Here is a 15,382-nt window from a genome sequence, read left to right as displayed (position 1 = left end):
TTTTAATTTAAGTCCTCATTGAGAGAGAATTCTCAGAAGCTTCAGGGCATTTTTATTTATTCCAAAGTACATTTCATCCTGTAGCTACTGCTTTACCCTCTTACATCTTTGTAACCAGTCAGGTAGCTCATCGCTGTGTGATTTTCTTCCTATTTTTATGTGATCCCCTGTTTGTTCTTCATATTTCTCTCTAGCTTTTGCATCGGAGATAAAACACACAACACTTTACATTCTGCATCTAAATTATTTCACTTATGATATTTTTAGTTCTGTTCATAACTTTGCTGGATGTAGCAGTCTTGGTTGGCAAGTGTTTTTCTTTCAAAGCTTGGAATATTTCATTCCAACCTCCCTTGATCTTAGAGTCCAAGGTGAGAAGTTTGAAGTGAGGCATTATAAATAAATATAATCAAACTTATACAAATATAAGTTTATATGAATGTAAATAAATGTGACCTGATGTTTTTCTGGTGTATCTTTCATTATTTCTCCTTCTTTCCTATGTTAGTCATTTTGGTAATGATATGTCTTGCAGGGCTGCTTTTTATAAAAATGTTTTAGTTGTCAGTGGGTCTTTATTTTATTTATTTGTATGTGGTGCTGAGAATTGAACCCAGTGCTTCACACATGCTAGGCAAGTGCTCTGCCATTGAGCCACCATCCCGGCCCCCAGGGCTGCTATTTTCCTTAACCTTTTCTCCTTGGGATTCTGTATGGATTGTGTATGTGTATGACTTATTTGTAATGTTTGAAATTTTTTCTAATGTTATTTCATCAGAAAGTTTAATGCCATTAACCTGAATCTCTATGTTCTTCTCTACCTTTGCCATGATGCTGTCATTGACCTTGGACCCCAAGAAATGGTATTTGCCAGCCATGGACTGAAAGCTTTGAAAATGTGAGCAAAAATAAACTTTCCTCCTTTAAATTGATTTCTGGTGTATTAGTCATATTAATAATTATTAACAGGGAAGGAGATAATTTTTATCAAAATTTTGAGCTTTTGTTTTTCAGTTTATTCTTTTCTAGGTTTTAAGGCTATTTTGAAGAACTCAGTATATCTCAATTTTATATAAGGTTTACGTTTTCAGTGATACCAATTTTGCTTCAATGTAAGTTTCTCTTCTAACTAAAATTGGACAAAGCTGACTGTAATATAATTTGATCCATCAGACCCTCCAGGAAATGTTCTTAGTAAATATGCATGAACTTATCTCAAATGATTTGGAGAGTTCTTCAGGCCTGGGTGCTTGGTTCGAAGAGAAGGAAAATATAAATTAAAAGCTGCAAGTTATAAATGCATTTGGGAACCCACTCACATCCTCCTCAGCTATAATGGTAGTTACTGAGAGGAGTAGCGCAGGACTGATCACACACACACACCTGGGACAGGAAGTGGGGTTTATTGTCAGGAGCCTGACAAGGCTGCTCTGCACAAAGCAGGGACAGCAACAGCAATGCCACCTTTAATTTCCCTTTACGGGCTAGAATCATGGCCACGGTGCCAGGGGCGGGTTTAGTCCTGACTGACAGAGTGAGCATCCCCTGATCTTGTAGAAGGCAAGTTTGTTTCTGGGGAACAGAGACAGGTAGTTTTCCTCTTTCACAGGGGGACAGGGAAAGTGCCATTTCCTTTATCTTCTCCAGGAAAGAACAGGGAAACCAGCATGTCCCCACCTCAGGCTCTGTTAAGTTGTCTCCTGTCTCTCAGAGAACAGGGAGAGACCAGCATGTCTCCAGGCCAGTAGGGTTTATCTCAGGGAATAAGAACAGTATTCATAAAGTGGGGGTGGGGAAAAGGCCGATGGCTGCAATTATGCTAACAGTTATGTTATAACTTGTTAACCACCTGTGGGAAATTTCACTGCGATGTTCTCATTAAGATTTATCTTGCAACTGTAGATTTAATATTTAGTGATAATTTTCTCAAGACAAATCATAAGCGTGTTTTCCATGGATATTTTGAGAACCATAGTCACTACACAAATTTTAAATATCAGATATTGCCACCTAAATCTACTTTCTGACAGAGTGCCGTAAGTAAATGTGGTATGGATTTGTATGGAAAACTAAATATTTGTACCCAACAGGCAAAATAAAAATTTGATGTGTCTGAATCACAAATATCAAGGTACATTTCTATTGCAGATGTAATAAAATAAGAGATTTTTGACTCCCTCCTTCTTCATACTTATAAACCATTCTTATTTTTTAAAACATGATTGTAGTAGAGTGACATGATTTTAAAGAAACTCTTAAAATTATATGAATCACAATTGAATGGCATTCCCTTGTCCCCCATTAGTTCTTGACCATATGACAGAGTGAGAATTCAGTAATGAACTTTCCTGTGGTTGGCAGTATGAGAGTGGTGTAGAAACGGAGGATCTGTCCCTGAACCACAAACATAAATGCTCTTCAGCAGGGAGTAAATGCTCATATAATTAGATATCCAAAACTATAAGCTACCATAAATTCTATATTATGTAAGTATTTTAATGTTGCCTTTATAAGGCATATGGATAAGGTTACTTATTTGTTATTCAGAAAGTCCTTCTTAGTACCTCCTTTGCATTTAGCACTATTTTGTTTTATATATATATATATATATAATATATTTTAGTTGTTGATAGACCCTTATTTTATTTATTACTTATATGTGGTGCTGAGACTCGAACCCAGTGCCTCACGCATGCCAGGCAATTGTGCTACTGCTGAGCCCCAGCCCCAGCCTGCATTTAGCATTATTTTGGATGCTGGAAAATATATAATAGCATTTTGACTCTGGTATTTTTATTTTTTACTTTCAAGATTGGAAAGATTGTTCCTTTCTGTTTTAGGACATGAATATATTTGTATGGATTTTAAAATGGGAATAAGATCCAAAAAGGACCCAACCAAAAAGAACGTAAGCTAGAAAACCACAAACCATTATATAAAGGGCATGAATCATACTGTCTTTAATCAAGTGGGTCTTAGTTTAAAAGGCCAGGGGCTCGTCCGGTTTATGAATAGGTTGAGTTCTTTTGTGAGTCTTGATTGTGTTACATATCTATAATATATGCATACATTTGGCATAGTAATATACACACATGCAGAAATACTTATATATGTATAGACATGGAATATGGCTTCCAAGAGACAGAGGGCATAAAATGATTACAGATGTTTGTAGACTTTTGAGCTGAAACATAATCAGTGCCAGTTGGCATTTTTCTTTCCACATCTTTTAGTTCATGCATTATAATTATACATAATGAGATTTTTTGTTGGATATTCATACCTGAACACAATCTAATAATGATATAATTTGGCCAATATTGCTCCCCAGCTCTTCTCCCCTCCCTGCCTGCCTCCCACCCCTGGGTCTGTTTCCTTTACTCATCTCCCTTTGATTTTCCTGAGATAATCCCCCCACACCTTTTTTTTTCCTATTTCCTCTCTAGCTTGCCCATATGAGAGAAAAAATATGACCCCTGACCTTCTGAGTTTGACTTATTTTGCTTGACATAATGATGTCCATCCATTTTCCTGCAAATGACATGATTCCATTTTTCTTTATGGATAAACCTCCATGTCACCTCACTTGTCTTAGGATTCCTGGTGTTGGGCACATAGGGAAGCTAGTGCCAGTTCACTGCATTGATGACAGTAATAGCACAGCCCTTCTAACTCCTTCACCTTCAATTTTGGTGTTCCTCCCGTGTGCCTGCTGTGATCCTTGTGGGTGATCATTCATCCTGGTGCTGGAATAGTATGACTTGCTGTAAGGATGAAGGACACAAAGCCAGAGAAGGAAACAGATAGCAGTGGGGGGAACTCCATTAGTTTGACTCCATGTCCAAAGTCCCATATCACCTTTTTCCTTGAGAAGAGTGGGTGCCAATTTTAAGCCAGAAAAATGTCCTCAATATGAGAATTGCTTTCATCTTATAAAATTTCATTCTCAGTATCTGTCACAATCAGCATTTTTCAGATATGAACTATAATTCCATATTTTAAAAAATATTTTTAAAAAATATTTTTTAGTTGTTAATGTACCTTTATTTTATTTATATGTGGTGCTGAGAATCGAACCCAGTGCCTCACACATACCAGGCAAACATTCTACCACTGAGCCACAACCCCAGCCCTATGAACTATAATTTTGATAATTATTTGATTTTCTCTTCTGGCTGGGCATATGTTAGTATTGTAATAAGTTTCTTCAGTAGTAAATTAGGTGGATTGGATCAAGTGATTTCTAATGCTGCTTTCATCTTTGATACACCTTTTAATCTTTTTCCAGTTATTTGATGTTTTTTCTTCCTGAGCACCTAAAAGCATTTTTTATTCATCCTATTTAGTTTCACATAGCAGTGGAATGCACTTTGACAGATCATACATAAATGGAGTATAACTTCCCATTCTTCTGGTCGTACATGGTGTAGACTCACACTGGTCACGAAGTCATATATGCACATAGGGTAATTATGTCAGATCCATTCTGCTATCCTTTCTACCCCTATTCCTCATCCCTTCCCTTCATTTCCCTCTGCCTGATCCACAGTACCTCTGTTCTTCCCTAGGCACCCCAACCCTTATTTTGAATTAGCATCTGAAAATCAGAGGAAACATTCGCCCTTTGGTTCTCAGGGATTAACCAATTTTGTTTAACATGATATTCTCCAGCTCCATTCATTTACCACCAAATCCCATAATTTCATTCTTCAAGGCTGAGTAATATCTGGTTGTGTGTATATACACCACATTTTCTTTATTCATCTGTTGAAAGCACCTAGGTTGGTTTCATAGTTCAGCTATAACATTGATGTGGCTGCTTCACTGTAGTGTGCTGACTTTAAGTCCTTAGGGTATAAACTGAGAATTGGGATAACTGGGTCAATTCCAAGTTTTCCGAGGAATCTCCATACTGCTTTCCATAGTGGTTGCACCAGTTTGCCTCCCTACCAGCAAAGTATGAGTGTACCTTTCCCTACATCCTCACCAACATTTATTGTGTCTTGTATTCTTGATAATGGCCATTCTGACTGGAGTGAGATGAAATGGCAGTGTAGATTTGATTTGCATTTCTGTAATTACTAGAAAAGAACATTTTTTTCATGTATTTGTTGATTTCATTTCTTCTGTGAAATATCTGTTCAGATCCTTAGCCCATTTATTGATTGGGCTATTTATTTATTTGGTATGAAGTTTTTCGAGCTCTTCATATATTCTGGAGATTAACGCTGTATCTGAAGTGCATGTGGTAAAGATTTTCTCCCATTCAGTAGGCTTTCTCTTCATGTTATTCTTTTGCTGAGAAGACGCTAAAAGCCTTCTTATTCGATTCTATCCCATTTATTGATTCTTGATTTTCTTGTGCTTTAGAGGTCTTGTTAAGAAAGTAAGTTCCTAAGCTGACATGGTGGAGACTTGGACCTACTTTTTTCTTCAGTTAGCTGCAGGGTCTCTAGGGTGTGGTGCCTAAGTCCTTGATCCACTTGAGTTTTGTTCAGGGTGAGACGTAGAGGTTTAATTTCACTTTGCTACATGTGTGTTTCTAGTTTCCCCGGCACCATTTGTTGAAGATGCTCTCTTTTCTCCAGTGTATGTTTTTGGTGCCATTTTCTAGTATGAAATAACTGTATTTATGTGGGTTTTTCTCTGTGTCTTCTGTTCTTTACCATTGTTCTGTGTGTCTGTTTTGGTGCCAATACCATGCTGTTTTTGTTACCATGGCTTGGTGGTGTAGTGTAAGGTCGGGTATTGATTGTGATGCCTCCTGCATCATTTTTCTTGCTAATGACTGCTTTGGCTATTCTGGGTCTCTAATTTTTCCAAATGAATTTTATGATTGCTTTTTCTAGTTCTATGAAGAATGTTATTGGGATTTTAAGAGTAATTGCATTGAATTTGTATAGCACTTTGGGTAGTATGGCCATTTTGACAATATTAATTCTGCCTGTCAAGGAGCATGGGAGAATTAGTGACTGTTGTATTCTGCTACCTTTCCTAAAAATGTGATATGTAACCGATGTGATTCTGCAATCTGTATTTGGGGTAAAAATGGGAGTTCATAACCCACTTGATTCTAATGTATGAAATATGATATGTCAAGAGCTTTGTAATGTTGTGAACAACCAAAAAAAAGGAGCATGGGAGATCTTTCCATCTTCTAAGGTCTTCTTTAATTTCTTTCTTTTTAAAAATTTTGTTGTAGTTGTAGACAGACAGAATGCCTTTATTTTGTATATAACTAAGGATCGAACCCAGTGCCTGGCACATGCTAGGTGAGCACTCTGCCACTGAGCCACAGCCCAGCCCTAATTTCTTTCTTTAGTGTTCTGTAGTTTTCACAGTAGAGGTCTTTCACATCTTTTGTTCAGTTTATTCCCAAGTATTTTATTTTCTTGAGTCCTATTGTGAATGGGATAGTTTTCCTAATTTCTCCTTCATTTGATTTCCCATTGGTATTTAGGTATGTCATTGATTTGGGGTAATTACCCAATAGATTTTGATGCGTCTGTATTCTCATTTATTTCTGAAAAAAATTGTTATTTCTCTCCTGATTTTATCTGTGATCCCATCCTAATTCATTGAGTATTTTAACCACCAGGCATTAAATGGTTTGTTTCTTGTCATTAACTTCTCACTTCATTAGTTTATGATCTTATGGGATGTAAGAAGGTATCTCTCTTTCTTGTATTTACCTTGTACCCAAAAATATGAAGTCTATTTATTTATTTATTTTGGTACTGAAGATTGAACTCGGGGGCACTTGACCATTGAGCCACATCCCCAGCCCTATTTTATTTAGAGACAGGGTCTCACTGAGTTGCTTAGCACCCTGCATTGCTGAGGGTGGCACTGAACTCCAGATCCTTCTGTCAGCCTCCCAAGCTGCTGGGTTTACAGCTGTGCTCCACTGCACCAGGAAATATGAACTATTTTAAAAAATGTTCATTGTTTCATGGAAAAGCAAATAAATTCATGGTTGATGGATCAGAGAATTCATATATGTCTATTAGGTCCGTCTGATTAATATTAGTTAGTTCTGAAGAGGCTGGGTGGCAGGGTTTCCTTCTTGGGTGGGCATGGTACAGAAGCATCTCCCCAAACCTCAGCAGTGTTAAGAGCCTAGAGTGTGGTCCTCACAAGGCCTTGTCTGCCACCACAAACTCTGTTCAATGTGTGGCTCCCTCCAATTGTCACTTCCTCCAACCCCCACCATCACCAGTCCACTTTAGTGTACTTTTTGTTTAAAAGCATTGACACAGCTGTTGGGTATATGGCTTAGCAGTAGAGTGCTTCCCTAGCATGTATGAGAACCTGGGTGTGGTGCTCATCTCTTCAAAGAAACTCTTGCCAATGAAGAAGCTCCTCAAGGGAGATCCTGGCTGGTGTGGGCCATATGTGGAGGTCCTGACGTCACAGCCTAGAGAAGCAGAGAGGCCCTGGGTGTCTCCATGAATCTACTGACTTGTTTCACAAGTTTGACTTGAGTCCTGGAGGCCAAACTGGGAGTCAGTTATGTAGGTGAGAACAGTGTCCAAATTAGTATGTCGGGCCTCCTTCATTTCAGTGAGTATTTAGGGATAAAACAAATTAAGTACGATAAATGCCATGAAGGAGGGTCTGTAAAGGACCTGAACCGGGTGTTAAGCTTTCAGGATCCAAGACTGGCTTGCTTCTGAGTGAGGCTTCATCATCCTGTGATGGGCAGGGAGAGTGGGTCCAAACCTGTAAGGAGCCAGGTGGAACCAGAGGCATTGGAGCAGGGGCAGGGATATGAAATAAAGCCCTAGGCCTTGCAGGGAGGGAACCAGGCACTCCAGGCCATGCCCAGCCACAGAGCCCTGTCCCCGGAGCTCATACTGCCAAGGCCAACTCGGCTGGAAGAGGCTGCACTGCACTGCAGCGGAGACTCTCCTTGGAGTTCCCGAGGTCCGGCGAGTGCTGTGCACCTCCTGGACTCACCCCAATTCTGCTCCTGCATTCTTGCTGTCCTCCAGGAGGGCAGACACGCCCTCCTCCACGCCCTAGCATGGAACTGGGCAGAGAGCTGCAGGTAGGGAAGCTCAGTGTGCAGCGTGGTGTGTGTGTGGTGGTGGAGGATTAGGTCCTGGATGCAGAAGTGTTAGGGACCCAGGAGCTGGACGGGGTACTGCAGCTCCCCCTACTGGACAGAAGAGCCAGGCGCAGAGCACAGTGCAGGGGGCGGGCCCACCAGGAGCCAATCACTGACGGCCAGGCAGATTGTGGCGCCTGACCGTGCGTGCGTGCCCACGCACTTGTGTTTACCAGTGTCTCCCAGCAACGACTGTTTTGCCCGAAGGCTGGCGGATAGCTAATGCAGGAGCCGCCTTGGTAGGCCGCTGGACACAGGCAGTTGACCACGTCTGCAGGAATGGCCAGAGCCTGGAAAAAGTTTGTTTATTTAAGCCTTGGGACCAAGGTTATTGGATATAACCCCCTTGGGAAGATCCACCAGGCTGCCAAAAATTGTGAACTGAAAAGAATTGAACGCTATCTGGGACGCGGCTGTCATGTTGATGATACTGACCAAAAAAATAGGTAATAGGGTCTGGAGGCCAGGGGCTGAGGGGCACAGGGCCAATGGGGGAAAGCTGGGCTGTTGGAATGGGAGCCTGCTCCATCCAGGCTGTGCCGGTGGGGGCAGAGCAGAAGGGAGACCGGTTCTCCTTTCACCAGGATGTTTGACTTTAAATACCCATGGAGTCCTCGATATCCAGGACCTGCAACCTTTGGAGGTCCGGTGCCCAGGACTTCTAATGGGCAAATAAACAAAAACGAAACTTCAACTGGTTTCCCAGACACTTAAAATTTCCCTATAGGGTGACTGACTTAAAAAAAAAATTAGATATACACAGCAGCTGTTAATGTGCACATTTTCAAAAGCATGAAGAAAAGTGTATGAGAAAAGTATTCTCATAATACAGCAACACCAGGGCTAAGGAAAGTTTTCAGATACGATATCTGTTGTGTCCTGAGGGCCTTACAAGACTCTGAATTGGGAAGATGTTTCCATGTTCATTCTTGTTTTGTTTTAAAAATTATTTCACACTAGTTTATTTAGGGGTGTGACTTTCACCCCTAAACTAAGCTTTTACTTATTTCTCACATGCTCCACTCACTAGTTCATCAAATCCTGAAGGATAACTTGGTGTCATCCTGATCATCCAGCCATCTTCATAACAGCACTTGTTGACAATCCCTGAATTTTCTGCAAATACTTCCTTAACTGCAGGTACTTTTCCAGAGAGAGGACACCAGACTCACTAGCAGCTTTCACACTTTCCAAAGCACCAAACACAACATGCTTTTTCAATTTTGTCACCACATCGGGCACACTACACTAAAAAAGCATCTGCGAAGAGCTTCCTGCACAAAATTGCAAATTGCTGATTCCACTGTTCCAGTATCCTTTCTTGTAGTTATCCATTACTGAGTATGTGTTCAAGCAGGTAGAGCAGAGCATTGGTTGAGAGCATCCAGGCATTGCAGGCTCTCAGTCACTAGGGCCAAGGGAGCAGCACACAAAGGGTGCCTATCCTGCAGAGATGCGTGCTGCTGCCCTTGTCCTACCCTGTTCTGAAGAGACTAAGGATGTCAAAGGTAGGCCCTGCTGGTGGTTTGTGCATAGGAATACTCGTTGACCCAAAGTGTGAGCTCTTTCTGAGGTTATCGATTTCACAAAAACCAAATAAAAATATCAGTACATTTTTGAGTTCCACACGCAGTCCTTTAGGGTCATGATGACCTAAGGAAATGTTTGCAGTGAACAAAGACTTGTCATTCTATGTATCAAAATACATTATTAACTTTCACAAATTACTTGTTCACCAATGGCCAAAAGATTAGGGACTGGAATAGGATAAAAAGAATACTCAAATATCTGGAAGAGTAAAATGGAATTTGGTAGGTAGCAGCTTGCACAATTTCAAATGATGCACAGAAGTTTCCATCAAGTCATCTATTTGGGGAGCATTAAACAGCTAAAACCTTAATAGCCCAATGCTGCTGCTCTTTATTCTCAAACATTGAAGCTGAGAAATGTATTTCATTTGTTAGACTTAAATTTCTTCTCTTACCAAGGATACTAAATATTTTTTTTTTCTATTTCATATGTCACTGTCACTTGATCATCTGTAAAAGAGTACTTTGATTTAAATTAGATTCGAGGGTTGGAAATGTAGTTCAGTGTTAGAGCACTTCTTGTCTGGCAAGCTCAAGGGTAAGGGTTCAGTCCCCAGCACAACATCATCAGCAGCAGCAGCATAATAGATTTTAAAAAGAGAGGTAGAACAAAAGGAAGTTTTCTTTTCAATTCATTCTTTCTTAGAACAGTCTTTGCCAGCATAAAGAAGCATTTGTATTTTCTTCTAGTAAACTTGTATATAGAAGTTCTATAGTACATTTCATCTATTGTAGATATTAGTACACATACATTTCATTTCATATATGCAACTATAGGTTAATAATTTTGTTCTGGTTGCATCTTGATGAAAATAGAAGAAAGCAAGTATGAAAGATTATTACTACTGCAAAAGTATTGCTTTATAAAAGTTTCACTTAAAAATACTGAAGTTCTCACCTATACTCATCTATTTTTTAATTCTATTCATTTGTACTCATGAACTGAATACCTATTTTTATGCTCACAAACTGCACAGCTATTTATTTTGTAGTTAACATATTCTATCTCATAGAATTTTCTTAAAAAATTTATGTGACAGTTAATTAAAACTGAAGTGAATAGGACTCAGTACCAAATGAAACGGTTCTTCCTCTTTTTCAATCAAGCATTTATGGAGATAGGAAATTGTGAACTTCCCTTTTGAAAAGTTAAAGTATTAAATACTGAACATTGGAAATACCTGATTTACATATATCCTGTATGTCTAAATACTGAACAAATTTAACCAATACTAATTCATTTGTGTTCTTTTTCCTTTGGCTTTAAATTACTTGGGAAAAAAATAAGCAAAGATTACTTTGCTTTTAGTTTGGTCTTTTGCTTTTATTATTCAGCCTGCTTTACCTATAGTACATTTAAGAACTGAATTTAAATGCTATCCACGTGATGAGAACTGACATAAATCTATTGTTTGTTTCGCATTTCACTTAAGGTAAGGCACCATAGATTATAATGGTCCTTTATTTTGTGAATGAAGTAAAAAATTTAATGCTGCCAATTATAATTGAAATGCAGCCTGAATTATTAGTGGCATTCTTATGTCAGGGTTGAAATGATAGGAAAAAAGCATCTTAAGACTCATTGAAATACAGTTTTAAAAAGATACCTGTAAAATCACTATATTGCTACTATTTTATTAATTGAAATACTCTTTGTTGATTAATAGCAATAATCTTAGTTACAATAGCTACCAATTATGGAGCTGTTGCTTGTGTTAGAAACCCCTCAGATGTTTTACATAGATTCTTTATTAAGCATCACAGTAGTATCCTGGGAGATAATTACTCATTTTAATCCTTACTTTATTAGTGAAGAAATGAGGGATAGGAAGACTATGGGATAACTAGTACATCAGAGCTTAAAGTAGAATTTAAACCAAAGATGAGCTAAATTCCAAAGCCTTATTCTTTTTAGGCAAGTTGGCTGCTCTGCTCTGGGGATGTGGCTCTTTGGTAGAGCCCTTACCTAGAATGCTCCCAGTCTGGATTTTCATGTGCTCGTCCCCAGCACCATGAAAAACCAAACAAAAATAAGTAAAATCATTGGGACTAGGCACAGTGGTACATTCCCATAATTTCAGTGACTAGGATGCTGAGACGGGAGCATTGGAAGTTCAAGGCCAGGGTAGGCAATTTAGTGAGACCCTGCATCAAAATTTTAAAAAAAATAATAATAAAAAGTGCTTAGGATATGACTCCATGATTGAGTGCCCCGGGTGCAATTGCCAGCAGTATCAGAAACAAGAAATAAGAAAGTGTCAATGACATAGGCCAATTATTCATTAATTTAATAAGTAATGTCAGCTAATAAATATTGTACCTTCTTCAGAAGAAAATAGAGGAATTACGAGTAGCTAATGTTTATAATTGCATGAAAAGTTGTATATTTCAAAAGGTGTCTTATGAATTCCTAACAAAGCCTCTTACTTGCATAGAACCCCTCTACATTATGCCTGTGCCTATGGCAATCCAGCAGTGGTGGCTCTTCTAGTCAAGAGGAAATGCAACGTCGACCTGTGTGACAGTGATGGCAACACACCGTTGATGAAGGTAGATGTAGCCAGTGGTTTTGCAGGAAATGAAATTGATGAAATGCTTAGAAGAAAAATTGATTAATGCCATTTAGTTATAACTAATGAGTAAAACGTGAAATATTTTTCTTGGATTTCCCAAATTTACAATCTATTTCTTGATTAAAACCAACAGGCCCTACAGTACGAGGAAGAGGAATGTGCAATTCTTCTTCTAGAACATGGTGCCAATCCAAATGTTCACAACAACAAGGGTGAAACTCCTCTCCACTGTGCTATCTTTTATAGGAGCACATCAGTAGCAACAAAACTGCTTTCATTCAACGCAGACATTGAAGCCAGAAACACGGTATACATCAATCACCATTATTTCCAAAATATTTGAAATGTTTCTTTAAAATTAACAGTAATGTGTGTTAACAAATACTGATTATAAGCAGAATTTTCTCTATTAGAATATTAGCAAATGTTGGAAGTTCTCCTCGTATTCCTCCTCCTCCTCCTCCTCTTATAGCTCATGTGTATATTTAGTTTGCCTCCATGAATTAGAATCAAGAGACTCATGCAGAAATCTGAACTTTAAGCTTTTGTGAAGGAACCCAATGTGGTCCCCCTGTGTGGTGTGGTGTGCAGGGTTTGCCTCCCAGATGCTGGGCACACATGTTCTTCAGTTTTCTACTGGCAACTGCAGCATTCACTCAGATCACCTACTTTGCCTCTACTTTTATAATATGTTTTGATAAAGATTGCATGGAGGTTTCCTACTGATTTACAAAAATAAGGCTTACATAATATGAATCTCTTTGAAATGGGATCAAATTATGGAATTTAGAATTTGGCATTTAAATAGTTTTCTTTATACCATAAAAATCATGTTCTCATGGGAATTTTTGTAAGCCTGATTAGGTTACTCATTGCTATAAGTGGATAAATTATTGCTAGAAGTAGATAAGTCATGGATGTTATAAGCTGTCCTATGTACTACTCTTCAGCTTTGTTCCTTAAAAATGAAAATGATTTAGTCTTTCATGATGCTAAAAATAATCCGTGTAGATCAGCATAAAACTTGTTGATACACAAAATTTATGAATTACATTTTGCCTAAAATTATAAATAAGTTTTAAGTAGCAATTAAAGTGGAACCAGATTAAAAAGAATTTTGAAAAGTAGCTAAGCATTATGTTACCAGGATAATCATTACAAGTCAGAATATATTTTTAATATTATTTTTATTGGAGTTTATAGTGACGCATAGTAGTTGTGTTCATACCAACAAAATCATACATGCATGGAATTCCAGTTGAGTTCATGATCCCCTCTTTTCCCTCCTGTCCTCCTCCTTCTCCTCCATTCTCCTCCTGTTTCCTGGGCTTCCTTTCACCTGTCAATTTATTTATATTTGATTGCTTCTTTCTACTTACACATAAAAGCGTAGTTCCCTGTAGTATATTTATATATGCATATAACATGATTCTTAAAGAATTCCTTCTTCATTGCCTTCTTCCCTTCCCTATTCCCACTCTGCCTCTCAATCTCCTTTTTTTACCCTAATGATCTTCCCTATGTCTTGATATTTGTTCTTACCTTCTCTTTTTCTTAACTTCCACATATGAAACATTTGACCTTTGAGTTTCTTAATAAGTTAAACTTATTTCACTTAGCATGATATTTTTTGTTTCCATCCATTTACCAGCATATGCCATAATTTATTCTTTATGGCTGAGTAAAACTCCATTGTATGTATGTGCAACACAATTCCGTAACTCTTTCACCTATTGACAGGCACCTGGGTTGATTTTGTAATTTAGCTATTGTAAATTGTGTTCCTATAAACACACATGTGGCTGTATTACTATACTAGGCAAACTTTATTTTAGTAATTTTGGGAAAATACTGAGGTGTGGGATAGCTGGTTCATGTTGTGGTTCCCTTCTTAGATTTGGGGGAATCTCCAAACTGTTTTCCAGAGTGGTTGTACTAGTCTTGCAGTCCCACCAGCAGTGTACAAGTGTGCCTTCCCCCAACACCCTTACCAGCCTGTATTACTGTTTGTGTTCTTGATCATTACCATCTTGGCTGGAGTACGATGAAGATGAAGTCTTAATGTAGTTTTGATTTGCATTGACCTAATTGCTAGAGATGTAGATGAGCTTTTCATATTTTTTAGACATTGTGGGTTTTTTTTGAGAAATTTATGTTCAGTTCTTTTGTCCATTTATTGACTGAGTTTGTTTTTTGGTGTTAAGTTTTTTTTTAATATTTAGTTTTTAGTTGTAGTTGAACACAATACCTATACTTTATTTATTTTTATGTGGTGCTGAGGACTGAAACCCAGTGCCTTCCCTGTGTTAGGCAAGTGCTCTACCACTGAGCCACAACTCCTCCAGCCCAGTGTTAAGCTTTTTTGAGTTGGTTATTTATGTTTATTAATCCCCTACTAGTGGATTAGCTGGCAAAAATTTTTCTCCAATTCTGTAGGAAGAATATATTTTTGTATTGAGCTTTCTATCATAAATAATAAATATCTTTTCTTATAATAAGAGAAGACATAGAGACCAGTTAAGAAAAAGCAATATAGTTTACTCAAAATCTATATATTTTAATTCAGAGCCCATTATCTTTGTGACCCTCTTGGAGCAGGAATGCCTGACATTGGTATCTGGGATTCAGATTCCATAAAGAGAAGATAATCAAGAGGACTTGTGTAACATGGAGGAAACTTCCATGTCACTGGAAAGCTCTCAGAACTCTATCCCTGCAATTTGAATTCTTCACATGGGAATTTTTGCTATGAAAAATCAGTGTCAAATAGGGGTTACGCAATGATAAAGCTGTTTCTGTAATACTGGACATGCAATGCACAGTTCTGTAAATTTTATGTAATAGTGAAACAAAGAATCTTTCTGATGAGTCTTGGTATTTCTGGAAAAGTAGACATTCTTCAGAATCTGGTCAGGATGAAGGGATGTGTCTGAATGAGCCTCTCTCTTCTTAATGTAGACAAGATGGACCAAAGCAGGCCTGTGTGGAGAGCTGTTCCTTGGTGCCTATGGTTGATATTCCATTGTAACTTGTGAAAGTGTCACAGGAAGGAGGGGCAGCCTCCATCTCATGGGAGCCCTGGAAGCAACTGTTAGGACACAGTGGTTGCC

The 15,382-nt window shown here is 38.3% G+C and overlaps 1 long non-coding RNA gene across 1 annotated transcript; it reads left to right on the top strand.

The window, feature by feature from the left end:
• The first annotated feature begins 855 nt into the window (after window positions 1-855).
• On the top strand, window positions 856-12,704 carry LOC308631713. The gene is made up of 3 exons (XR_014018319.1): window positions 856-898; window positions 12,135-12,249; window positions 12,406-12,704. It is a non-coding gene; the product is annotated as an uncharacterized lncRNA (long non-coding RNA).
• Window positions 12,705-15,382: the final 2,678 nt, after the last annotated feature.

The sequence above is a fragment of the Spermophilus citellus genome (genome assembly GCF_964194105.1).
Source record: "Spermophilus citellus genome assembly, chromosome: 12".
NCBI classification, from domain to species: Eukaryota; Metazoa; Chordata; class Mammalia; order Rodentia; family Sciuridae; genus Spermophilus; species Spermophilus citellus.
This window is presented reverse-complemented; position numbering and strand designations above follow the sequence as displayed.